This window comes from Oncorhynchus mykiss, chromosome 1, assembly GCF_013265735.2.
Source record: "Oncorhynchus mykiss isolate Arlee chromosome 1, USDA_OmykA_1.1, whole genome shotgun sequence".
NCBI lineage: Eukaryota > Metazoa > Chordata > Actinopteri > Salmoniformes > Salmonidae > Oncorhynchus > Oncorhynchus mykiss.
The window spans coordinates 53,777,821-53,804,440 of NC_048565.1; the positions used below are offsets into that span (position 1 = coordinate 53,777,821).

At 40.2% G+C, this 26,620-nt stretch overlaps 2 long non-coding RNA genes across 2 annotated transcripts; both read right to left on the reverse strand.

Annotated features, from left to right (window-relative positions):
* Positions 1 to 720: 720 nt before the first annotated feature.
* On the reverse strand, positions 721 to 2,362 carry LOC118964330. The gene is made up of 3 exons (XR_005051393.1): positions 1,766 to 2,362; positions 1,597 to 1,671; positions 721 to 1,224 (listed from the first exon to the last, which is right to left on the reverse strand). It is a non-coding gene; the product is annotated as an uncharacterized LOC118964330 (long non-coding RNA).
* Positions 2,363 to 23,208: 20,846 nt separating this feature from the next.
* Positions 23,209 to 24,850, reverse strand: LOC118964334. The gene is made up of 3 exons (XR_005051403.1): positions 24,254 to 24,850; positions 24,085 to 24,159; positions 23,209 to 23,712 (listed from the first exon to the last, which is right to left on the reverse strand). It is a non-coding gene; the product is annotated as an uncharacterized LOC118964334 (long non-coding RNA).
* Between the last annotated feature and the right edge of the window lie 1,770 nt (positions 24,851 to 26,620).

Consider the following 26,620-nt stretch of genomic DNA (forward strand, 5'->3'; position numbering starts at 1 on the left):
GGCAAGTCAGTTAAGAACAAATTCTTATTTTCAATGACGGTGGGTGGGTTAACTGCCTGTTCAGGGGCAGAATGACAGATTTGTACCTTGTCAGCTCGGGGATTTGAACTTGCAACCTTCCGGTTACTAGTCCAACGCTCTAACCACTAGCCCCTGCCGCCCGCATGCCGCCCGCATCCAAGAAATATAGCTAGAATGTTATGGAGTGATATTAATGCCAACATAAACTGAATTTCAGATTCAACATCATATCGCTCCATAGACTCTAGTGTGCCTGGTTTGGCCAAAGATTACTACACATTGTGGCCCTCCAGGAAAAATACCAAACTCTCTGAATGTATATGCAGTGGTACATGTCAGTGCCATGAGTTACACTGAGTGTATAAAACATTAAGAACACCTGCTCTTTCCATGACATATGCTGACCAGGTGAATCCATGTTAAAGATATAATCCCTTTTGGATGTCACTAGTTAAATCCACTTAAATCAGTATAGATAAAGGAGGAGGAGACAGGTTTAAAAATATATTGTAAAGCTTGAGACAATTGAGACATGGATTGTGTGTGTGTGCCATTCAGAGGGTGAATGGGCAAGACAAAATATTTACGTGCCTTTCAACGGGGCATGGTAGTAGGTGCCAGGGGTACCAGTTTGTGTCAAGAACTGCAACACTGCTGGGTTGTTTACGCTCAACAGTTTCCCGTGTGTATCAAGAATGGTCCACCACTCAAAATACATACAACCAACTTGACACAACTGTGGGAGCCATTGGAGTCAACATGGGCCGGCATCCCTGTGAATGTTTTGTACACCCAGTAACAACCATACTGTATATTCCCACAAGAGGGAGCCCCGGCACAAGCCCATGTGTACTTTAGTCTAACTCACTCATATTCCACTGATCAAAACTTTTGTTTTTATCAACCCACCCACCAACCAACCAATCAGATGTCATATTTACCCATTGTAGGACATGGTCAGACCAGCCACCTGAACATTGTCACACTTAGTGCCAGACTGCAGAGGGAGGAGGAGGTAGGCGGTGATGAAAGACAGCTGGGCTCCAGACACAACGCCAAGCTTATACCTCTTCATCAGTAGACCTCCCAGGAATATCCCCACTGCACCCACAGGCGGGTTCAACTCACCCGGAAAAGTTATACTCACACATCTTTAGTGCTACCGGTGTGCTGGAGTTTCATTTCCACTCATGTTCAACACACCTACAGGGGTTGGGAGAGAACAAAAAAAAGTGTAGTTAATGCCATTCAACATCAGTACTGACAGGATGGAACATTTCAGTTGGAACATGTCCAGGTTTCTGTGGATTCGTTGAGACAGGCAGCCCAATTCAGTCATTTTTTTGTTTGTTGAGTAATTGGTATTTTGACCAATCAGATATGCTCTGAAAAAGAGCTGATACGAAAATATCGAATGTGATTTTGACCAATTAGTGGAATTTGACCAATTAGTGGAGAAAAAAAAAATATTAATTGGGCTGCATGTCTAATCGCATCCCTTGTCTCTCTGTCTCAGTCCTTGCATCGATTACAGAGGGCTGAAAAGGATTACTATCAAGAATCGTTACCCCCTACCCGATGTCCGCCGCCTCGGAGTTGGCACTAAGAATCCAATTCTTCACCAAACTGGACCTCCGCAACGCTTAAAATCTGGAGAGAATCAGGGAGATGAGAGGAAAATGTCCTTTAACACCCCTAGTGGTAACTGAGTATTTAGCCATGACCTCTGGAATATCGAATTCACCAGAAGTCTTTCAGGCATTGATCAATGACACTCTTAGGGATATGTTGAACCGGTTCGTCTTTGTTCACCTCGACGACATCCTGATCTTCTCCAAAAACCCCTCCGGAACACGTATGGCCCTGTCCCACCTCACTGAAGCAGGTTTTTGCAGGAATCCTGAGGCTGACAGGGCATTCATAGAGCTCAAGGGACGTTTCAACTCCGGACCCATCTTCGTTCATCCTGATCCAACTCGTCCCTTTGTGGTAGAGGTGGACGCCTCGGACACCGGAGCTGGTGTGGTCCTTTCACAGTGGAACAAGGAGGACAAGAAACTGCACCCATGCTCCTTTCTCTCCAAGCAGGTCTCGCCAGCGGAAGGCAACTACGATGTAGGCAACTGGGAGCTTTGGGCAGTTAAGTGGGCCCTTGAGCAGTGGAGACACTGGTTGGAACCACTGCTTCATCTTCTGGTCTCTTCTCTGCACCTGGGTCCAACCTTACCACGTCACAGTTATAGCATCTCTTAATCCCTTCTCTTAACATTTATGGCCCCAAAACATAATCAAGCAGCTGACCAATTACACAAGACTTTAGTTCTAAGTTAACTGAGATTAATCAACTGGATACATTTCTTTATTTCTAAAGTGAAACTATCTTCCGCATTGGAGTATCTCTACAAGTACAAGTTTAACCAGTATTTCAGTTGTTTTACCGTCCCATGAAGAAGTGTGGCAGGCCTGTGAGGAAGGATCCTACAGCCATGATGAAACAGCCCATAGCAATGAACCTGGGCCGGTGCAGCTTCACCCCAAAATGGCTGACCACAGCCAGGAACAGCAGGTTACCTGCAAGAAACCACAACACTACAGTAGTCAGGAATCGCAAATTATAAACACTGTTATTTTTTTTAACTAAAAATGGCATATCAGTTTGGATACTAGGCTGCAACAACATAGCATCAAATAAAACAATGTTAGTGGTTTGACAGTAGAGTCATGGACAAACGTCAGTCAATCAATTAATAGGAACAACTATAAAACTGGACAGTATTGAGAGCAGACTCTGATTGAACTACAAGAAAAATGGATCATACTGTAGTCTGTAGTCTGTATCTGGTTTTTACTACATGAATTCTCAAGCAACTCGATGTTATTGTTGATACCCATCTCAAAGCTACCGTCTATGAGTCCGATGAGAGAGCTGGACAGGTCAAAGTGTCTCTCTGAGTGATGGCACTGTACATGTAGGTCCCTGACAGAGCTTTGGTGAAGGAGGCGAACGACAGGGCCACGATAAACTGCTGACAAACACAAGAGAGAAAACATTAGTGTGTGTATGTCCGTGTGTATGTGCATGCGTGGATACGTGTGCAGACAGAGTGCATGTGTAGCTGAGGTGGCCTGCAATAGTAAAAAGAATGGACACAAGTTTATCTCTGCAAAGTTCTGGCGCTTTCTTTATTCTGAAGAATGTGTTTTTTCTCTTGTTCAATTGTCTATTTTCTTGTTAGTACTTTGAAAATATTCACATCAAACAAGTGCACACTTTAAATTACACAACATAAATGCACTTTACCTAAAGCAGAATTAAAAAATGTTCCACAAATAACCCTGTCTTAGTGTTTGGTTTCACATGAAAACCACAATGTATTTCACATTCATACAATAGAAACACCTATATATGAAACCATAAATAACTGAATGTTTCTCTATATACCTCTACCTCTATAGAAAAGTGACGACAATACATTCAGCTGTAAGATAGTGGCACCTCCAGAAAATCGTCTCTCTTCTATGTAAATAAAAGTATACCAGTGACTGAGCCTACGAGTGACTAGAGAAGGCCAGCCAACCCTGGTATACAAAGTGCAGTGGTGCGTAAGGGTTTTGCAGTTTAAAATAAATCTCAAAGTGCCATGGTAAAGGGTGTCAATTGATCTCAAACACTGAGCAGAAGCATTCATATATAAAATATCCCCATAGTCTAGTAAAGGCATAAATGTAGCTGATAATAGCCACATTCTGGCTTCAAAAGAAAAACAGGCCTTATTCCTAAAATAAAATCCCAATGTCAGCTTAAATTTTTTTGTAAGTTGTTGAATATGCAATTTAAAAGAGAAGCCGTCATCAATTAAAATTCCAAGATATTTATATGAGGTTACAACCTCAATTTCTTTGCTTTGACAGGTAGTAATAGGTGAAAGGTTCAGAGATCTATTTCTTGCATTAGAAAACACCATTAGTTTAGTTTGGTCAGTATTGAGGATAAGCTTCAATTGACACAAGGTATGTTGAACAGTATAAAAAGCAGTTTGCAAGTTCTGGAAAGCTTTTATAAGAGACGAGGCACAACAGTAAATAACAGTATCATCAGCATAAAAATTAAGTTGTGCATTTGGGAAATTTTTGTCTAAATCATTTGTATAAATAGTGAATAAGAGAGAACCAAGGCACACCATTAAAGATAGACAATTTAACAGACATAAGTCCATCAAATTGAGTTCACTGAGTTCTATCAGACAGATAGTTAGCAAACCATGCAACTGCATGCTCCGAAAGACCTACACTCGACAATATCTGCCTTAGTATAGCATGATGAACTGTATCAAAAGCCTTAGAGAGATCGATAAATAGTGAGACAATGCTGTTTTTTGTCAAGGGCTTCAGTGATATCATTTAAAACCTTCATGGCTGCTATAATTGAGTTAGTAAATAAAAACTATTTTAGCTGTTCACCCACAAGGGTTTCAAGTATTTTCACCAGGGGTGACAGCTTTAAGATTGGCCTATAATTATTTAAAAGAGTTGGATCTCTCCCGGTTAAAAGTGGTAGGGCAAATGCTGATTTCCAGATCTTTGGATTTTCACTACATTCCAGGGTTAGATTAGTGGTTGAGCTATGAAATCAGCTGCCAGATTTAAAAAGAAGGGATCCAAAAGATCAGGACCTGCAGGCTTTCTCTGATCTAAGGATTTCAGGGCTTTATGTACCACCTGCACTGAGAATGGCAAAAAGCTAAAAGTTTGACCAGCTCTCACTGGTTCATCCACACAGGGTTGTAGGCTAGATTACGGTTGTGAATAATACAAGACAGCTCAGAAGAAAACCCGCCCTTTAACCCTGAACCTGCAGAATGGGGCATGTTTGTTTACTATTTGGAAAAAAACATCATGAAATAATTTCCAGGCAGTTTTCACATCAGGGATAAACTCAATCTGCTCCAGTCAAAATAAAACAAATCATGAAAGAAAGCCTGCTCATTAAAACACTTCAAATTTCTCTTACGAATAAAACGTGGGTTTGTTTTAGGAACCTTAGTATTTCTAACAGCAACAACAGCACAATGGTCACTTAAATCATTACAAAAAACACCACCTGCAGAATAATTATGTGGAACATTTGTCAATATCAAATAAATCAGGGTAGATTGATCTGGGCATTTAAGATTTGGGCGAGTGGGTGAGTTAATCAACTGGGTAAGATTCATAGAATTACAAAACGTTTTTAAATCATCAGACACTGGCTTTAACCAACACCAGTTGAGATCACCAATCAAGATCATTTCAATGTAAAGAAGTTTAGACATAAGGTGCGTCAAAGAAGAAAATGCATCACCGAGAGCCAATGACAGTTATAGAGAGACCCTTTGAAACCTCAATATTCAAAGCAAGAAATTCCAACTGTTTACATATAGCTTCAGACTTTGCCACACTTACAGGGAATTTAGTTTTTACATATATAGCCACACCCCCACATTTCTTAACCCGATCAGTGCGATAAACATTGTAACCACTTATACATTTATCAAAAACAGACTTGCTGAGCAGGTTTCAGAAAACACAATTACATCAGCATCAGTTGATTTAGCCCAAATCCTAACCCCATCAATTTTTGACAACAGGCTGCAAACATTTAAATGAAAACTCCCAAAACCAGATCTTGATTTAAAGGGGGTTTGGAGACATTGCATATCAGGGCCAGGGTTAGGTTGCACGTTACCTGATATCAACAAAAGAAGAATAACTAGGCACCTCTGTTTAAGAACCTTGTAGGCTTCTCTTTTTTAAGAGACCTACCGCAAGCAAATTATACAAGTGAGTTTCCAGACAATACAAAATAGTCATTTAAAACCATTAGACTTTGGTAGTGACACAAATTCATGCTGTTCACATCATGCCACAAATACATCGGCACTTGGACGAGTTCCTGCAGACAAAATGTCTAATGGACGGGAGAGCACATTGTCAGATGTACTCACCCAGCGGCAATGTTCGTTTTCTCCAGAGTTCAGTAAAGTCAGTGCACAAAGCAATACCACGAAAATTGTCATTTTCTCTGACAAATGTTTAAAAAAAAATAGAGGCCAACGAAGGTAAGCGGAGAGAAGGACAGCATTATGTATGATTTTGAATGTGAGTATTTGCGCGTGTGAGTAGATTGGGTGTTGAGGTCGTAGGTACAACTGTAAGCAATTCCGTTCTCAAATGTCTGTTTAATGTGAGAAATAAAATGAAAAACACCTGTTAGACCATTACAATTACATTGCATTTTTACTATTACCAACAAGACAACGAAGTGATACGTGCCATGGAGACTTATACGGATACTTTCCAAACACCAAGAGTTCCCACGCTGAGAGATATTGTTTACTACACTATTATGCATACAATCCAAGTCATACGTTTATTGTCATTCATACTTATTTTTAACCGAATATCTTTGCAAAAGTGCTAATTGTGTCAATTCAGAGCTCAGAAATATTGGAATAATGTGCTTAAGGGGACTGACACGCAAGGCGCACAACAAGATAACACAACAACCACATTTTCAATTGACAATCATTGCTTTAAATGGATGTGGTCGATTGTTTATATACAGTGCCTTGCGAAAGTATTCGGCCCCCTTGAACTTTGCGACCTTTTGCCACATTTCAGGCTTCAAACATAAAGATATAAAACTGTATTTTTTTGTGAAGAATCAACAACAAGTGGGACACAATCATGAAGTGGAACGACATTTATTGGATATTTCAAACTTTTTTAACAAATCTAAAACTGAAAAATTGGGCGTGCAAAATTATTCAGCCCCTTTACTTTCAGTGCAGCAAACTCTCTCCAGAAGTTCAGTGAGGATCTCTGAATGATCCAATGTTGACCTAAATGACTAATGATGATAAATACAATCCACCTGTGTGTAATCAAGTCTCCGTATAAATGCACCTGCACTGTGATAGTCTCAGAGGTCCGTTAAAAGCGCAGAGAGAATCATGAAGAACAAGGAACACACCAGGCAGGTCCGAGATACTGTTGTGAAGAAGTTTAAAGCCGGATTTGGATACAAAAAGATTTCCCAAGCTTTAAACATCCCAAGGAGCACTGTGCAAGCGATAATATTGAAATGGAAGGAGTATCAGACCACTGCAAATCTACCAAGACCTGGCCGTCCCTCTAAACTTTCAGCTCATACAAGGAGAAGACTGATCAGAGATGCAGCCAAGAGGCCCATGATCACTCTGGATGAACTGCAGAGATCTACAGCTGAGGTGGGAGACTCTGTCCATAGGACAACAATCAGTTGTATATTGCACAAATTTGGCCTTTATGGAAGAGTGGCAAGAAAGCCATTTCTTAAAGATATCCATAAAAAGTGTTGTTTAAAGTTTGCCACAAGCCACCTGGGAGACACACCAAACATGTGGAAGAAGGTGCTCTGGTCAGATGAAACCAAAATTGAACTTTTAGGCAACAATGCAAAACGTTATGTTTGGCGTAAAAGCAACACAGCTGAACAGCAAAAGGTGGCGCTACAAAGTATTAACTTAAGGGGGCTGAATAATTTTGCACGCCCAATTTTTCAGTTTTTGATTTGTTAAAAAAGTTTGAAATATCCAATAAATGTTGTTCCACTTCATGATTGTGTCCCACTTGTTGTTGATTCTTCACAAAAATATACAGTTTTATATCTATGTTTGAAGCCTGAAATGTGGCAAAAGGTCGCAAAGTTCAAGGGGGCCGAATACTTTCGCAAGGAACTGTACTTTCATTTGTATGTGTACTGATACTGTAAATACACAAATTATATTAATGTTATCTACAATATATTATAATACCGTAAGCCTCCCTGCTGCAGGGACATTTCCTCCTACAATTTTGAGCTGATTTTATTCACTTCAGCAATATTTTCTATCTTTGTTCATTTTTACATGTATTGTGTTTGGAATGGCAATGTTACTACAGGAGATGATGCTATCATAAAGTATTTGATGTAAGTATGTAGGATAATTACCCATAATGCTCACTGACTGAACATTCAAAATTACCATAGCAATTATTGACGCATTCACATCCCATCGGAAACTTGGAACCTCAGAGTTAAAATGAATGTACGTTATTAGCGTAGAGCTTCCTACTGGTTGATTCTGATACTTCACAGGTGGATTCAAAATGAGTAGCCTAACAATTATTTACATGGCCCCAGGTACATTTGCAACCAAATTATTTTTCTGTGAGAAATCAATAATAGTTGCACGCACACATAGGGTAACAGTGAGCAATTGACAGTGAGCAATGAGCAAGATAAGCATAGACGGGAAGTTGACAATAGCTTATTAGTGTAAAGAAATTGCATTTCTATGGTTGCAGTCCTCAAAGATTGAATTGCATTGAATTGAATAAATCAGATCCAATGTGGGTGGGGTACCGCTCGTCACCATTATTATAATCACCATCTCAATCATTATCACCATAACATCAGACTTATTCTGTATCTGAGACTCATCTGACACTACCTTAGACATGGCAGTCTGCAACTCAATACACTGCCCCTGCATGGTGTTCAGCGTCCCCTGCATGTGGTTAATCGAATGCTTAACATCGTTCAGCAGGATCTGAATCTCAAGCCTGCAAGAAATCAGGTGGTTCAACATACTGAGATGACGAGAAGCTTCAGATCAGGCCCATTGGACCATCTTTAGGATTCGTTCTCACTTAACACCAATCTTATTAGAAATGTAACTTTGTGCAGAAGATGTTACTGTAACAGTATAACTTTAGACCGTCCCCTCGCCCATACCCGGGCGCGAACCAGGGACCCTCTGCACACAACAGTCACCCACGAAGCATCGTTACCCATCGCTCCACAAAAGCCACAGCCCTTGCAGAGCAAGGGGAACTACTACTTCAAGATCTCAGAGCAAGTGACGTCACCGATTGAAACGCTATTTATAGCGCGCACCACCGCTAACTAAGCTAGCCGTTTCACATCCGTTACATTACTATAGTGTTATTTAGAAGAAAATAAGTGTACTTTGTCAGGCGCCAAAAGGATGACGGGATGTCTCCCTGCTCCAGTGAGCTCTGCTGGCAGATCTTGCTCACTGTTGGAGGAACAGGAGCCAAATGAGAGGAAAAATATCCATGGTTGTTCAGCAATGAAACGTTCATGGCATAATGGAGATTGTCCTTCCCTGTGAAAAGAATAACAGCTGGGGTTTACTTTCACACTATTAGATAATGTAATACAATCTTTAAACCCATCAGAAGTGTAGTGCTTACCTCCATGAAAATATTGTTCCATGTTATTTATGGCTGCATTGTCCCAATTTTGACCACTTGTTCCAACTTGTGATGAGAAGGTCTTGATGAAACGATCAAGTCAACATTTTGTTAGAAATTTCAAAGATAGCATTAACAATTGTACACGAGACAGTGCTTCCAGATATTGAGGTATCTTCCTTCTGAGGTATGTAAAAAAAATCTGGTGTGTGAATACTCACATGAAAGGTATCCATGATTCTAGATTAAGCCAATCATGTATGTGATTACCATCCTATGGGTCAGCAATGGAATGATTGCTACACAGCTTTCAGGAGACTTTATGTCTTGGGCCTGGATGAATCATTGAAATACAAGTAATATTGTGCATTTGTGATGAATAATTGCAATTGTAATTTGGAATATTCCATCAAAGTTATTTGTTTTGACAGTCAAAACAACTAACTCTTACGATTAATCACTTGACTTGAGTAACTTGAGTTGACGGAAGTAGCAACTTTATATTCTGACCTAGACACTGATTTGTGCAATGCCTAATGGATAATCTATGCATGTTATTGGCTCATCATAGTATATAGCCGAGGGTCTCATAGTCCAAAAACAGCATTGGCCATTGGACTGCTCAGTCAAAACCACCAACTCTTACGATTAATCACTTGACTGGAGTAACTTGAGTTCGGAAGTAAAACATTAAAAGTAGGCTATAGCTTGATGCATGTCCTTACCTTGGACAAACTTATCCAAAAGGCCTTTTTTGCCCCATACAGTGGGGCAAAAAAGTATTTAGTCAGCCACCAATTGTGCAAGTTTTCCCACTTAAAAAGATGAGAGGCCTGTAATTTTCATCATAGGTACACTTCAACTATGACAGACAAAATGAGGGGAAAGAAATCCAGAAAATCACATTGTAGGATTTTTAATGAATTTATTTGCAAATTATGGTGGAAAATAAGTATTTGGTCAATAACAAAAGTTTCTCAATACTTTTAAATACCCTTTGTTGGCAATGACAGAGGTCAAACGTTTTCTGTAAGTCTTCACAAGGTTTTCACACACTGTTGCTGGTATTTTGGCCCATTCCTGCATGCAGATCTCCTTTAGGGCAGTGATGTTTTGGGGCTGTTGCTGGGCAACACGGACTTTAAACTCCCTCCAAAGATTTTTTATGGGGTTGAGATCTGGAGACTGGCTAGGCCACTCCAGGACCTTGAAATGCTTCTTACGAAGCCACTCCTTCGTTGCCCAGGCAGTGTGTTTGGGATCATTGTCATGCTGAAAGACCCAGCCACGTTTCATCTTCAATGCCCTTGCTGATGGAAGGAGGTTTTCACTCACAATCTCACAATACATGGCCCCATTCATTCTTTCCTTTACACGGATCAGTCGTCCTGGTCCCTTTGCAGAAAAATAGCCCCAAATCATGATGTTTCCACCCCCATGCTTCACAGTAGGTATGGTGTTCTTTGAATGCAACTCAGCATTCTTTGTCCTCCAAACACGACGAGTTGAGTTTTTACCAAAAAGTTATATTTTGGTTTCATCTGACCATATGACATTCTCCCAATCTTCTTCTGGATCATCCAAATGCTCTCTAGCAAACTTCAGACGGGCCTGGACATGTACTGGCTTAAGCAGGGGGACACGTCTGGCACTGCAGGATTTGAGTCCCTGGCGGCGTAGTGTGTTACTGATGGTAGACTTTGTTACTTTGGTCCCAGCTCTCTGCAGGTCATTCACTAGGTCCCCCCGTGTGGTTCTGGGATTTTTGCTCACTGTTCTTATGATCATTTTGACCCCACGGGGTGAGATCTTGCGTGGAGCCCCAGATCGAGGGAGATTATCAGTGGTCTTGTATGTCTTCCATTTCCTAATAATTGCTCCCACAGTTGATTTCTTCAAACCAAGCTGCTTACCTATTGCAGATTCAGTCTTCCCAGCCTGGTGCAGGTCTACAATTTTGTTTCTGGTGTCCTTTGACAGCTCTTTGGTCTTGGCCATAGTGGAGTTTGGAGTGTGACTGTTTGAGGTTGTGGACAGGTGTCTTTTATACCGATAACAAGTTCAAACAGGTGCCATTAATACAGGTAACGAGTGGAGGACAGAGGAGCCTCTTAAAGAAGAGAGGTCTGTGAGAGCCAGAAATCTTGCTTGTTTGTAGGTGACCAAATACTTATTTTCCACCATAATTTGCAAATTAATTCATTACAAATCCTACAATGTGATTTTCTGGATTTTTTTTCTCATTTTGTCTGTCATAGTTGAAGTGTTCCTATGATGAAAATTACAGGCCTCTCTCATCTTTTTAAGTGGGAGAACTTGCACAATTGGTGGCTGACTAAATCCTTTTTTGCCCCACTGTATATATATTTATTTTATGGCAGGGAAATTCGCACTGACACTTAATGTTAGCTTGATGGCTATTTGTTTTTACCAATCTATGGTACAATGTTATTTGCAATTGTATAAAAAAAATAATATATAATTTATGTCAACCACTTGCGTGGTGCAAAGGACTGTTTTTATTTGCAACTAGTAAGAACTTTTTTTTTTGTGAGACCCTGATTCACGTGAACGTACAAGTCCATTTCTGTTTTTTCTATTAATGCCAGGAGAATCCGTAATATTTTTAAGAGACAGGAATGAGGTTTCTAAAGCAATTTCCTGTATTGAAGACTTTTCCTTAGTTTCGGATTTGAAAATTAATATCAATAAGTCAGTCTTATTTCCACTCAAGGATTGTGTTTTACAGGAAGTATATGGTATCCCAATTAAAGATACGGTTACTGTCATGCCCTGACCTTAGTTATCTTTGTTTTCTTTATTATTTTGGTTAGGTCAGGGTGTGACAAGGGGTGGTTTGCTGTGTTTGGGCCTGTCTAGGTTTTTTGTATGTTTATGGTGTTGTTTACAGGTCTAGGTGTTTTGTATGTCTATGATTGCCTAGATTGGTTCTCAATTAGAGGCAGCTGTTTATTGTTGTCTCTGATTTGGAACCATATTTAGACTGCCATATTCCTTGGGTCATTTGTGGGTGATTGTCTATGTGATGTTGCATGTTTGCACGCAGTGTTGATAGCGGTCACGGTCGTGTTGTTATTTTGTTTGTTTAGTGTACTTTGTGTTCATTCGTCTTACATTAAAAGTATGTATTCACTACGACGATAGTGACAGTTACTTATCTTGAAATTGTTATATGCAAGGACGAAAACACGAGTGAATTGAACTTTAACCCCATTGAGAAAACAAAGAAGAAATTGAACCTCTGGTTGATGAGAGATATTTAGTTATACGGTCGGGTTTTATTATCCAAAGCTGAAGGGTTATCCAGGTCGGTTTATGTCTCATTATCACTTGACTTACCCCCTAAAATTGTAAAGGACTTAGATAAGATTATTTATAGTTTTATTTGATATCCACAAAAATGATGTGGATATATTGAAGCAACATCTCAAGACATCAGTCAGAAAGTTAAAGCTTGGTCGCAAGTGGGTATTCCAAATGGACAAGCATACTTCCAACGTTGTGGCAAAATGACTTAAGGACAACAAAGTCAAGGTATTGGAGTGGCCATCACAAAGCCCTGACCTCAATCCTATAGAAAATTTGTGGGCAGAACTGAAAAAGCTTGTGCGAGCAAGGAGACCTACAAACCTGACTCAGTTACACCAGCTCTGTCAGGAGGAATGGGCCAAAATTCAGTCAACTTATTGTGGGAAGCTTGTGGAAGGCCACCCGAAACGTTTGGCCCAAGTTAAACAATTTAAAGGCAATGCTACCAAATACTAATTGAGTGTATGTAAACTTCTGACCCACTGGGAACGTGATGAAAGAAATAAAAGCTGAAATAAATCATTCTCTCTACTATTATTCTGACATTTCACATTCTTAAAATAAAGTGATGATTCTAACTGACCTAAGACAGGGATTTTTTTACGAGGATTTGTTAAGGGAATTTTTATCAATGATGACTAATTATGTATACATTTCAATCAGGACTGACTAGTCCAAATGCGATTATGTACTGTACATATATGAATTTTCTCTCTTGCTCCCATTCCCAATTGTATATAATATAATCAGGAGTTTAGTAACAATGACGGTCTGTTCCTTTGTACAAATCAATGAACTATCTCCAGATGGCATGGACGGACTATCTCCAGACTGTCTAGAATGCTGATTTACAATTACTGACCTTGGCTTCAGGCGAGGAGGGAAGGCTCGAGAACTATAGGGCCTCTCTACCCGTGTCATGAAGAGATAGAACATTTAGAAAACGCTGACGTCATTTTCAGTTTATAACCTGTGGAAAAATGTGTATGTACCAGTACTCTCTTGAATTAAACGCTGTTACCTGACTTTTAAGACCGGGGCTCTGTCCATTCTTATAAAAAATATTGGGTCTTATAATCCCTTTAGAATGCATTGACAGAGTAATGAATTCTGATTGGGAAATAATACAGAGGAATTTAGAATTCCTCTAACAGGATTAAATGTCAGGAATTGTGAAAAACTGAGTTTAAATGTATTTGGCTAAAGTGTATGTAAACATCAGACTTCAACTGTACCTAGAAGTGCACATATTCTTATTTTTTTTAATGTATCTTAAAAGTAAAAGTAATATAGTCAACTATACAACTTCTACTACTACACTTTATATCATCCAATAATATATAATGAAAAACACTCAACATTAATAATTTACATGCAAAAGGACTACATTCAGTGAAATTAGAGTTTAATTTATGACCTGCATCTGTATCAGTGATCTGCTCCACTTTGTTTCTCTTGGTCCTCTTGGTCTAAAAAGACAATACAGTCAATGATATATACGTAGATACTGTATGAAGCCATTCCAATACAGCCCTTTGAGTAGAGCAAGGGTAAGAATGATTATAGGGCTGTCCCCGACGAAAAAAAAATATTTATAGACCGAGAGACATCCTGTTCTAATGTTAAAATGTATTTTTCCATATTCAGACACACCCTATGTGTTTGAATACAATCACCTACATAGGCACTGAGCTTGTCTGATGCTTTAAGCACACTGTTTGATTAAATAATTAAGACACACAAATGACTCAAAAAAGAGCCCGATGGTGACACTGTATTATTACAGCATAGCAAAGATTAAAAACAGCCGAATCTGTGAAATTGCTTAATTCAACATTTAGCCGGTGCATGAGGCTTGGTGCTCACAGAATCAGTAGGCTATTAAACAAATACTCAAACAGGCAACAGAAGCTATATCTGTCTTATTTCTGTATACATGTATGCAGTACCAGTCAAAGGTTTGGACACACCTACTCATTCAAGGCTTTTCTTTATTTGTACTATTTTCTACATTGTAGAATAGTAGTGAAGACATCAAAACTATGAAATAACATATATGGAATCATGTAGGTACCAAAAAGTGTTAAACAAATCAAAATATATTTTATATTTGAGATTCTTCAAAGTAGCCATCCTTTGCCTTGATGGCAGCTTTGCACACTCTTGGCATTCTCTCAACCAGCTTCACCTGGAATGCTTTTCCAACAGTCTTGAAGGAGTTCCCACATATGCTGAGAACTTATTGGCTGCTTTTCCTTCACTCTGCGGCCCAATTCATCCCAAAACATCTCAATTGGGTTGAGGTTGGGTGATTGTGGATGTTAGGTCATCTGATGCAGCCCTCCATCACTCTCCTTCTTGGTCAAATAGCTCTTACACAGCCTGGAGATGTGTTGGGTAATTGTCCTGTTGAAAAACAAATGATAGTCCCACTAAACGCAAACCTGATGGGATGACGTATCACTGCAGAATACTATGGTAGCCATGTTGGTTAAGTGTGCCTTGAATTCTAAATAAATCACAGACAGTGTCACCAGCAAAGCACCCCCACACCTCCTCCATGCTTCATGGTGGGAACCACACATGTGGAGATCATCTGAACACCTCCTCTCACAAAGACATTGTTGGAATTTGGACTCATCAGACCAAAGGACAGATTTCCACCCATCTAATGTCCATTGCTCGTGTTTCTTGGCCCAAGCAAATCTCTTCTTATTATTGGTGTCCTTTAGTAGTGCTTTCTTCGCAGCAATTTGACCATGAAGGCCTAATTCACGCAGTCTCCTCTGAACAATTGATGTTGAGATGTGTCTGTGACTTGAACTCTGTGAAGCATTTATTTGGGCTGCAATGTGAGGTGCAGTTAACTCTAATGAACTTATCCTCTGCAGCCGAGTTAACTCTGGGTCTTCCTTGCCGTTGGCGGCCCTCATGAGAGCCAGTTTCATCATAGCGCTTGATGGTTTTTGCGACTTGATGGTTTTTGCACTTGCACAATTTTTCGGATTGACTGACCTTCATGTCTTAAAGTAATGACGGACTGTTGTTTCTCTTTGCTTATTTGAGCTGTTCTCGCCATAATATGGACTTGGTCTTTTACCAAATAGGGCTATCTTCTGTATACCAACCCTACCTTGTCACAACACAACTGATTGGCTCAAATGCATTAAGAAGGAAAGAAATTCCTTTACTTAATTTTTAACAAGGCACACCTGTTAATTTATTAAATGCATTCCAGGTGACTACCTCATGAAGCTGGTTGAGAGAATGCCAAGAGTGTGCAAAGCTGTGATTAAGGCAAAGGGTGACTACTTTGAAGAATCTCAAATATAAAATAGATTTTGATTTGTTTAACACTTTTTTGATACCTACATGATTCCATATGTGCTAATTCATAGTTTTGATGTCTTCACTATTATTCTACAATGTAGAAATTAGTAAAAATAAAGAAAAACCCCTTTGACTGATAATATATATATATATATATATATATATATGGATGATTTACAAAGCCAGGCACATTTAACAATTAGGCTATTAATTATAGACCTAATTTAGTTGGTTTTCCTCTCTCCTCAATTGTCTTAGACAATTAGGCTAAGGCAAGGGCTGTTTCCCCGTCTCTACTGCTGCTGCCTCTGCAGCATTGTTCTCAATCCCAATATGCTGGTTAACTTTGCTATTATGCACATAGCAACATAGGAAAGGGTGGCAATTCTACGGAGCACTGAAGATTATGTTTCAGAACCACGGACAGCGACCGTATCCAATGCAGGAGAAAGCACATTTGCTATAAAATAATATTTGATTTATTAGTGTTGCACCATTATTTTAACATAATATAACCATATACAATTTCAGTATCACATCTTAGCGGGATGGACTGTGCCATCCCTGTGGCCTCGGCAATGGATTAGTCAACTGAGACAGGCGCGAATCAGACAGGTGTCCAAGTGCACCATGAAGAAAAAAAACTTTTGCGACTGCTCAACTTAAGAAATCCCAGTCAACCAACAGCCTATTGACCAAACTGTCGAACAAATGGGGTCAGCCCTAGATTTACTATTAGGAGATAAAAGGGTATTGCATGGGCAATTTACCTTCCTCAGAACAACATGCTGTAGGGGCAGGTTATAGATATGAAAGATATCTCTGCTCAATCTATTCCCTTACCTTGACTTTATTTCTCTTCACGGCATCCGGCTCCATCTGAGGCAGGGGATCCTTCTTCACCTCATCCTCATCTTCATCATTCTGATTATCAACAAAATCTATCTCAGCTGCATCAGTATCAGTGCTCTGTTCAACTGTGGGCCTGTTGGCACTGGTCTTCCTCTTGGTCTAAAAAGACAATAGTCAATGACATACTGCATGTTGCCGTTGCTATACAGGCCTTTGAGAAGAGCTACAGTAAACAATTGGTGATTGAATATTAAGAGATGGAAGTCTGTTGTAAGGACAATTTACCTTCCAACCTCACAACAACATGTTATATGGCATATTTGACAGGTTTAAAGTGTGGACAGGTAAGACCCCAGATTTCCCTTTCTCTCCTCAGTCTATTCTCTCACCTTAACTTTTCTCCTTGTCACAGCCTTCAGCTCGATCTGAGGCAGGGGATCCTTCACTTCACTATCTTCTGGATAGTTTAAACCCAGGATATCATTCTTCATTTTCTGGACTTGACCTTCCAAACTTTGATGATCATGTGGATCATCCTCATTTAAACTCTGATTGGAAAAAATGAGACCATTCTTTAAATGCTCGTGGATATGGACAATATACCACAGCTAAGAGCTGTTCTTACACATGACACAACGCACAGTTATTATAAACTGGTTACCAACTTAATTAGAAAAGTAAAAATAAATGTTTTGTCATACCCGTGGTATATGCTCTGATATACCACAGCTTTCAGCCAATCAGCATTCAGGGCTCAAAACACCCAGTTTATAATGGCCAATATTTAGTTTTTTAAAGAACAGGTTTTCGCTATAAATCCACATAGATCATATTGCCTGATATCAAGATTCGTAATTAATGCGTTATGGAGTCACCTATTATTAGAATAATTTAGGTAGAATTATGATAAATAGCCTACTGCTGTTATCTTTGCAAGGATCATATTTCAAATCAAATCAATTTTATTTATATAGCCCTTCTTGCATCAGCTGATATCTCAAAGTGCTGTACAGAAACCCAGCCTAAAACCCCAAACAGCAAGCAATGCAGGTGTAGAAGCACGGTTTGATGTATAACAAGTCCCATAGGTTATTATAATGCATACATTTTTTTACAATATTAAAAATGATAATATTAGCGGTACAATTAACATTAGCCCACACCGCCACCCAGCTGCCACTACTTGCGGCATCCCTATCGGCATGTCCTGCATAAAAAAAGACGGTGCAGCGGTTCCTGCACCACTGCATGGGGCTTCTCTGTTAGCAATTCATAGGCTTACCTTATTATCCTCCATGGTTAAAGTCTATGGCTGGAGCCTATGTTCCCATTATGTAAAACTTTACCAAGTGATTACCAGAGATACACTACCGCATTTTATACGGTAACTCAGCCAACGTCATAATGTGAATGCACTTTTACGTAATAAAACAACTTTAGGGATGATCTGTCAATCAATGCAATCAGCGACGCAATACTGGATCCCCAATACAACTAAAAAGACCACTCGAAACAATCAATACTGGTGTATTATCTACGTTTCCGTTTTTTTGTACAATAATGTGATAAGACAACAAATAAATAAGTAATGATACCAATGATGAGCAATACATAACATTGTAAATAAGAATGTGTTCTTAACTGACTTGCCTAGTTAAATAAGGATAAATAATTTTTTTAAATAACAAATCAAATGCAGTAATTTGAAAATAACTATTGAGGGCGACTACGAACCAGTTTTGAATAAACGAGGACAGAAGCATACCATGTGTTGTTGGGTCAGAGGCGAAGGTTCATAGTTGAAATGAGAAAAGAGGGTGGCGCACGCAGAAATACGAGTGGTTCACCGTGGTGGCAGCAAAATAAACTTCAGAGAGCCAGTTATTACAAATGACATGAGCTAAACCTGAATTAACTGTATGTCACAAGTATGGCATGGATGCAAACTGTAGCCCTGGCTAGCACGTTAGCTAACGTGTTACTGTATAGCTACAACAAGTAAACAAGCTACAACAACTACACAAGTATTCTAATCTTGAGAGAAACGTACCGTTGGCTATTGTTGTCTGTGGTCCTGTAGCTCAGTTGGTACAGCATGGCGCTTGCAACGCAAGAATTATGAGTTCGATTCCCGGGAGCACCCATACGTAAAATGTGTATGTGCATGGCCATTGCTTCGTCCCACAACGAGCTACTGTTGATACAGACGACTCGTTGCAGAAGCTTCCGTACGGAGTCTTCGGTCCTTGATCAACCAACTCAAATGGAAATAACGTTTCCACTTAACAGCGGCATATTCCGTATCTCTAGGAACAATACTTTGCGGGAAAGCGCAAGCATGATCGTAGCTAAATCGCTTTGGGTAAAAGTTATTACTAAATGGTTTATACACAGAACCAGTGCAGTGGTGGAAACAGTACCCAAATGTCATACATGACTGAGTCATTTTCTATTAAGGTATCTTTACTTTAAAGTCACCCAGTAAAATACTAGAGTAATAGTCTAAAAGTATTTGGATTTAAATATACTTAAGTATCAAAAATGTAATTGGATAAAATATACACTTATAAACCTATAAATAATTTACATTTACTTATATTAATAAGCAAACCAGACGGCACCATGTTTTTTTTTTCATTTATGGATAGCCAGGGGCTCCAACACTGACCATTTTCAAATTAAGCCGATATATATTAAAATGTTAGATTACAACATTGTGCAAGTTTTGTCCATTGTGCCAATGAAGCTGTTCTTATGCTACACCCTCGGGAGTGTGGTGTCAGGAAAATAACCTCACGCTCAACAAAACAAAGGAGATGATCGTGGACTTCAGGAAACAGCAGAGGGAGCACCCCTCCTAGCCACATCAACAGGACAGTAGTGGAGAAGTGGAAAGTTAAGTTCCTCAGCGTACACATCACGGACAAATTGAAATCCAATCAAATGTATTTATATAGCCCTTCGTACATCAGCTGATATCTCAAAGTGCTGTACAGAAACCCAGCCTAAAACCCGAAACAGCAAGCAATGCAGGTGTTGAAGCACATTGGCTAGGAAAAACTCCATAGAAAAGCCAAAACCTAGGAAGAAACCTAGAGAGGAACCAGGCTATAAGGGGTGGCCAGTCCTTTTCTGGCTGTGCCGGGCAGAGATTATAACAGAACATGGCCAAGATGTTCAAATGTTCATAAATGACCACCATGGTCAAATAATAGGTCTGGGACAGGTAGCACGTCCGGTGAACAGGTCAGGATTCCATAGCCGCAGGCAGAACAGATGAAACTGGAGCAGCAGCACGGCTAGGTGGACTGGGGACAGCAAGGAGTCATCATGCCAGGTAGTCCTGAGGCATGGTCCTAGGGCGCAGGTCCTCCGAGAGAGAGAAAGAGAGAATTAGAGAGAGCATACTTAAATTCCCACAGGACACCGAGACTGAAAAACAGCTTCTATTTCAAGGCCATCAGACTGTTAACCAGCCATCACTAACATTGAGTGGCTGCCGCCAACATACTGACTCAATCTCTAGCCACTTTAATAATTAAAAATTGGATCTAATAAATGCATCACTAGTCACTTTAAACAATGCCACTTTATATAATGTTTACATACCCTACATTACTCATCTCATATGTATCTACTGCATCTCGCCTATGCCGTTTGTGTAACGGCAGATCTCCTCTTCGTCTGAAGAGGAGTAAGGATCGGACCAAGATGCAGCATGGTAAGTGTTCATGACGATATTTGAATAAAGACAAAAGACAACTCGAACAAAAACAATAAACGATAACATGAAATCTACACACACACAAAAAAAAACCAGTACCGTGTGGCGACAAACACACACACGGAAACAAACAACCACAAACCAACAGTGAAACCCAGGCTACCTAAATATGATTCTCAATCAGAGACAACTAACGACAGCTGCCTCTGATTGAGAACCATACTAGGCCGAAACAGAAACCAAACATAGAAAAACAAACATAGACTGCCCACCCCAACTCACGCCCTGACCATACTAAATAAAGACAAAACAAAGGAAATAAAGGTCAGAACGTGAAAGTTTGGCCATCGCTCATCCATATATTTATATGTATATATTCTTATTCATTCCTTTACACTTGTGTGTGTGTGTAAGGTAGTTGTTGTGAAATTGTTTGATTACTTGTTAGATATTGCTACACTCGCATTAACATCTGCTAACCATGTGTATGTGATTTGATTTGATTGAATGTTTTCCCCATAAAACCTACCACTGCTTTAATTTCTAATTTGATCAGTATTGGTTTATGCTTTGTTAAAATTTGTGTTTAAGCAATAAACAAATTAAAAAAGAAAAACTCTGGTTGAGACTCTGGCGGCTCAGGACAGACGGGAGACTCTGGCAGCACTGGAGAGGACGAAGGCTCTAGCAGCGCTGGACAGGCGGGAACACCTGTAGGCCGAAGACGGAGAGACAGCCTGGTGCGGGGGGCTGCCACCGGAGGGCTGGTGCGTGGAGGTGGCACTGGGTAGACCAGACCATGCAGGCGCACAGGAGCTCTTGAGCACCGAGCCTGCCCAACCTGGTTGAATGCTCCCCGTAGCCAGGCCAGTGCGGTGAAGTGGAATAGCCCGCACTGGGCTGTGCTGGCGAACCGGGGACACCATGCGTAAGACTGTTGCCATGTACGCCAGCCCGAGGAGACGCACTGGAGACCAGATTCGTACCTGGCTCAATGCCCACTCTAGCCCGGCCGATACGAGGAGCTGGAATGTACCGCACCGGGCTATGCACATAAGCAATAAACAAATACAAAAATAAAAACTCTAGCTATGTTTTTGGTATCGCTCAAGTCATACTGCGTGTCATTCCTCAACTGTCTGGATTTTACATTCATTTTGGACCTCCACAAAACTGACACACTAAATCAACAAACTGTTTTTGTACATATTCAAGTAGCGATTCATAACATACAAATACAATCAGTACATGGCTTTCCATTAATTTCTTAAACTCATTGGAAATTAAATGGAATTCAACTATGCTATAATCCCACTGAAACATGAATAAGCCTCATTCAGATGATTTTATATGGTCCTTTACACACCAGCTCCGTGGGAAAATTGGATCCTGGCCAAAGCCACAAGTTCATTCAAAAAGTGTGAGACATCTAGGATGAGTTTTTTACAATTTTAATGTCAACTGCCATATGTTGATGTACATGTCCAACTGGTTTCCTCCTATTTTCAGACTACTGATGCCAGACTAGTGTTTTATCATGTGGCCACAGATACTCCCCTATTCTGTCAGTGGTTCCAGATCTACAACAGACAACTGTGTGCGCATAGCATACAGTATTGAGCAATAGAGAAGAAAATTGAACACAAGACCAAAAATATACACCATTTTATTTTTAAAGTGTCTTGTGCGTCCCAAACAAAGTACAATAAAATTGAAATGAAAGCTAAAGGGAATATGCAGTAGGGTTGATAAAGGTCAAGATAAGTTTGACTGGGACTAGGGAAGCGTAGGATGTTTGGTTACATTTGGCATCCTAAACTTGTTTACATGTGACAAAGTAGGCTACAGGACCATATAGTGCTTCTACCCAAGTGGTGGCCATCATGTCTTTAGGAGCTAGTCTTTTTCATTTTTTCCAACCAGGATTTTTTTTTTTTACCTTTATTTAACTAGGCAAGTCAGTTAAGAACAAATTCTTATTTTCAATGACGGTGGGTGGGTTAACTGCCTGTTCAGGGGCAGAATGACAGATTTGTACCTTGTCAGCTCGGGGATTTGAACTTGCAACCTTCCGGTTACTAGTCCAACGCTCTAACCACTAGCCCCTGCCGCCCGCATGCCGCCCGCATCCAAGAAATATAGCTAGAATGTTATGGAGTGATATTAATGCCAACATAAACTGAATTTCAGATTCAACATCATATCGCTCCATAGACTCTAGTGTGCCTGGTTTGGCCAAAGATTACTACACATTGTGGCCCTCCAGGAAAAATACCAAACTCTCTGAATGTATATGCAGTGGTACATGTCAGTGCCATGAGTTACACTGAGTGTATAAAACATTAAGAACACCTGCTCTTTCCATGACATATGCTGACCAGGTGAATCCATGTTAAAGATATAATCCCTTTTGGATGTCACTAGTTAAATCCACTTAAATCAGTATAGATAAAGGAGGAGGAGACAGGTTTAAAAATATATTGTAAAGCTTGAGACAATTGAGACATGGATTGTGTGTGTGTGCCATTCAGAGGGTGAATGGGCAAGACAAAATATTTACGTGCCTTTCAACGGGGCATGGTAGTAGGTGCCAGGGGTACCAGTTTGTGTCAAGAACTGCAACACTGCTGGGTTGTTTACGCTCAACAGTTTCCCGTGTGTATCAAGAATGGTCCACCACTCAAAATACATACAACCAACTTGACACAACTGTGGGAGCCATTGGAGTCAACATGGGCCGGCATCCCTGTGAATGTTTTGTACACCCAGTAACAACCATACTGTATATTCCCACAAGAGGGAGCCCCGGCACAAGCCCATGTGTACTTTAGTCTAACTCACTCATATTCCACTGATCAAAACTTTTGTTTTTATCAACCCACCCACCAACCAACCAATCAGATGTCATATTTACCCATTGTAGGACATGGTCAGACCAGCCACCTGAACATTGTCACACTTAGTGCCAGACTGCAGAGGGAGGAGGAGGTAGGCGGTGATGAAAGACAGCTGGGCTCCAGACACAACGCCAAGCTTATACCTCTTCATCAGTAGACCTCCCAGGAATATCCCCACTGCACCCACAGGCGGGTTCAACTCACCCGGAAAAGTTATACTCACACATCTTTAGTGCTACCGGTGTGCTGGAGTTTCATTTCCACTCATGTTCAACACACCTACAGGGGTTGGGAGAGAACAAAAAAAAGTGTAGTTAATGCCATTCAACATCAGTACTGACAGGATGGAACATTTCAGTTGGAACATGTCCAGGTTTCTGTGGATTCGTTGAGACAGGCAGCCCAATTCAGTCATTTTTTTGTTTGTTGAGTAATTGGTATTTTGACCAATCAGATATGCTCTGAAAAAGAGCTGATACGAAAATATCGAATGTGATTTTGACCAATTAGTGGAATTTGACCAATTAGTGGAGAAAAAAAAAATATTAATTGGGCTGCATGTCTAATCGCATCCCTTGTCTCTCTGTCTCAGTCCTTGCATCGATTACAGAGGGCTGAAAAGGATTACTATCAAGAATCGTTACCCCCTACCCGATGTCCGCCGCCTCGGAGTTGGCACTAAGAATCCAATTCTTCACCAAACTGGACCTCCGCAACGCTTAAAATCTGGAGAGAATCAGGGAGATGAGAGGAAAATGTCCTTTAACACCCCTAGTGGTAACTGAGTATTTAGCCATGACCTCTGGAATATCGAACTCACCAGAAGTCTTTCAGGCATTGATCAATGACACTCTTAGGGATATGTTGAACCGGTTCGTCTTTGTTCACCTCGACGACATCCTGATCTTCTCCAAAAACCCCTCCGGAACACGTATGGCCCTGTCCCACCTCACTGAAGCAGGTTTTTGCAGGAATCCTGAGGCTGACAGGGCATTCATAGAGCTCAAGGGACGTTTCAACTCCGGACCCATCTTCGTTCATCCTGATCCAACTCGTCCCTTTGTGGTAGAGGTGGACGCCTCGGACACCGGAGCTGGTGTGGTCCTTTCACAGTGGAACAAGGAGGACAAGAAACTGCACCCATGCTCCTTTCTCTCCAAGCAGGTCTCGCCAGCGGAAGGCAACTACGATGTAGGCAACTGGGAGCTTTGGGCAGTTAAGTGGGCCCTTGAGCAGTGGAGACACTGGTTGGAACCACTGCTTCATCTTCTGGTCTCTTCTCTGCACCTGGGTCCAACCTTACCACGTCACAGTTATAGCATCTCTTAATCCCTTCTCTTAACATTTATGGCCCCAAAACATAATCAAGCAGCTGACCAATTACACAAGACTTTAGTTCTAAGTTAACTGAGATTAATCAACTGGATACATTTCTTTATTTCTAAAGTGAAACTATCTTCCGCATTGGAGTATCTCTACAAGTACAAGTTTAACCAGTATTTCAGTTGTTTTACCGTCCCATGAAGAAGTGTGGCAGGCCTGTGAGGAAGGATCCTACAGCCATGATGAAACAGCCCATAGCAATGAACCTGGGCCGGTGCAGCTTCACCCCAAAATGGCTGACCACAGCCAGGAACAGCAGGTTACCTGCAAGAAACCACAACACTACAGTAGTCAGGAATCGCAAATTATAAACACTGTTATTTTTTTTAACTAAAAATGGCATATCAGTTTGGATACTAGGCTGCAACAACATAGCATCAAATAAAACAATGTTAGTGGTTTGACAGTAGAGTCATGGACAAACGTCAGTCAATCAATTAATAGGAACAACTATAAAACTGGACAGTATTGAGAGCAGACTCTGATTGAACTACAAGAAAAATGGATCATACTGTAGTCTGTAGTCTGTATCTGGTTTTTACTACATGAATTCTCAAGCAACTCGATGTTATTGTTGATACCCATCTCAAAGCTACCGTCTATGAGTCCGATGAGAGAGCTGGACAGGTCAAAGTGTCTCTCTGAGTGATGGCACTGTACATGTAGGTCCCTGACAGAGCTTTGGTGAAGGAGGCGAACGACAGGGCCACGATAAACTGCTGACAAACACAAGAGAGAAAACATTAGTGTGTGTATGTCCGTGTGTATGTGCATGCGTGGATACGTGTGCAGACAGAGTGCATGTGTAGCTGAGGTGGCCTGCAATAGTAAAAAGAACGGACACAAGTTTATCTCTGCAAAGTTCTGGCGCTTTCTTTATTCTGAAGAATGTGTTTTTTCTCTTGTTCAATTGTCTATTTTCTTGTTAGTACTTTGAAAATATTCACATCAAACAAGTGCACACTTTAAATTACACAACATAAATGCACTTTACCTAAAGCAGAATTAAAAAATGTTCCACAAATAACCCTGTCTTAGTGTTTGGTTTCACATGAAAACCACAATGTATTTCACATTCATACAATAGAAACACCTATATATGAAACCATAAATAACTGAATGTTTCTCTATATACCTCTACCTCTATAGAAAAGTGACGACAATACATTCAGCTGTAAGATAGTGGCACCTCCAGAAAATCGTCTCTCTTCTATGTAAATAAAAGTATACCAGTGACTGAGCCTACGAGTGACTAGAGAAGGCCAGCCAACCCTGGTATACAAAGTGCAGTGGTGCGTAAGGGTTTTGCAGTTTAAAATAAATCTCAAAGTGCCATGGTAAAGGGTGTCAATTGATCTCAAACACTGAGCAGAAGCATTCATATATAAAATATCCCCATAGTCTAGTAAAGGCATAAATGTAGCTGATAATAGCCACATTCTGGCTTCAAAAGAAAAACAGGCCTTATTCCTAAAATAAAATCCCAATGTCAGCTTAAATTTTTTTGTAAGTTGTTGAATATGCAATTTAAAAGAGAAGCCGTCATCAATTAAAATTCCAAGATATTTATATGAGGTTACAACCTCAATTTCTTTGCTTTGACAGGTAGTAATAGGTGAAAGGTTCAGAGATCTATTTCTTGCATTAGAAAACACCATTAGTTTAGTTTGGTCAGTATTGAGGATAAGCTTCAATTGACACAAGGTATGTTGAACAGTATAAAAAGCAGTTTGCAAGTTCTGGAAAGCTTTTATAAGAGACGAGGCACAACAGTAAATAACAGTATCATCAGCATAAAAATTAA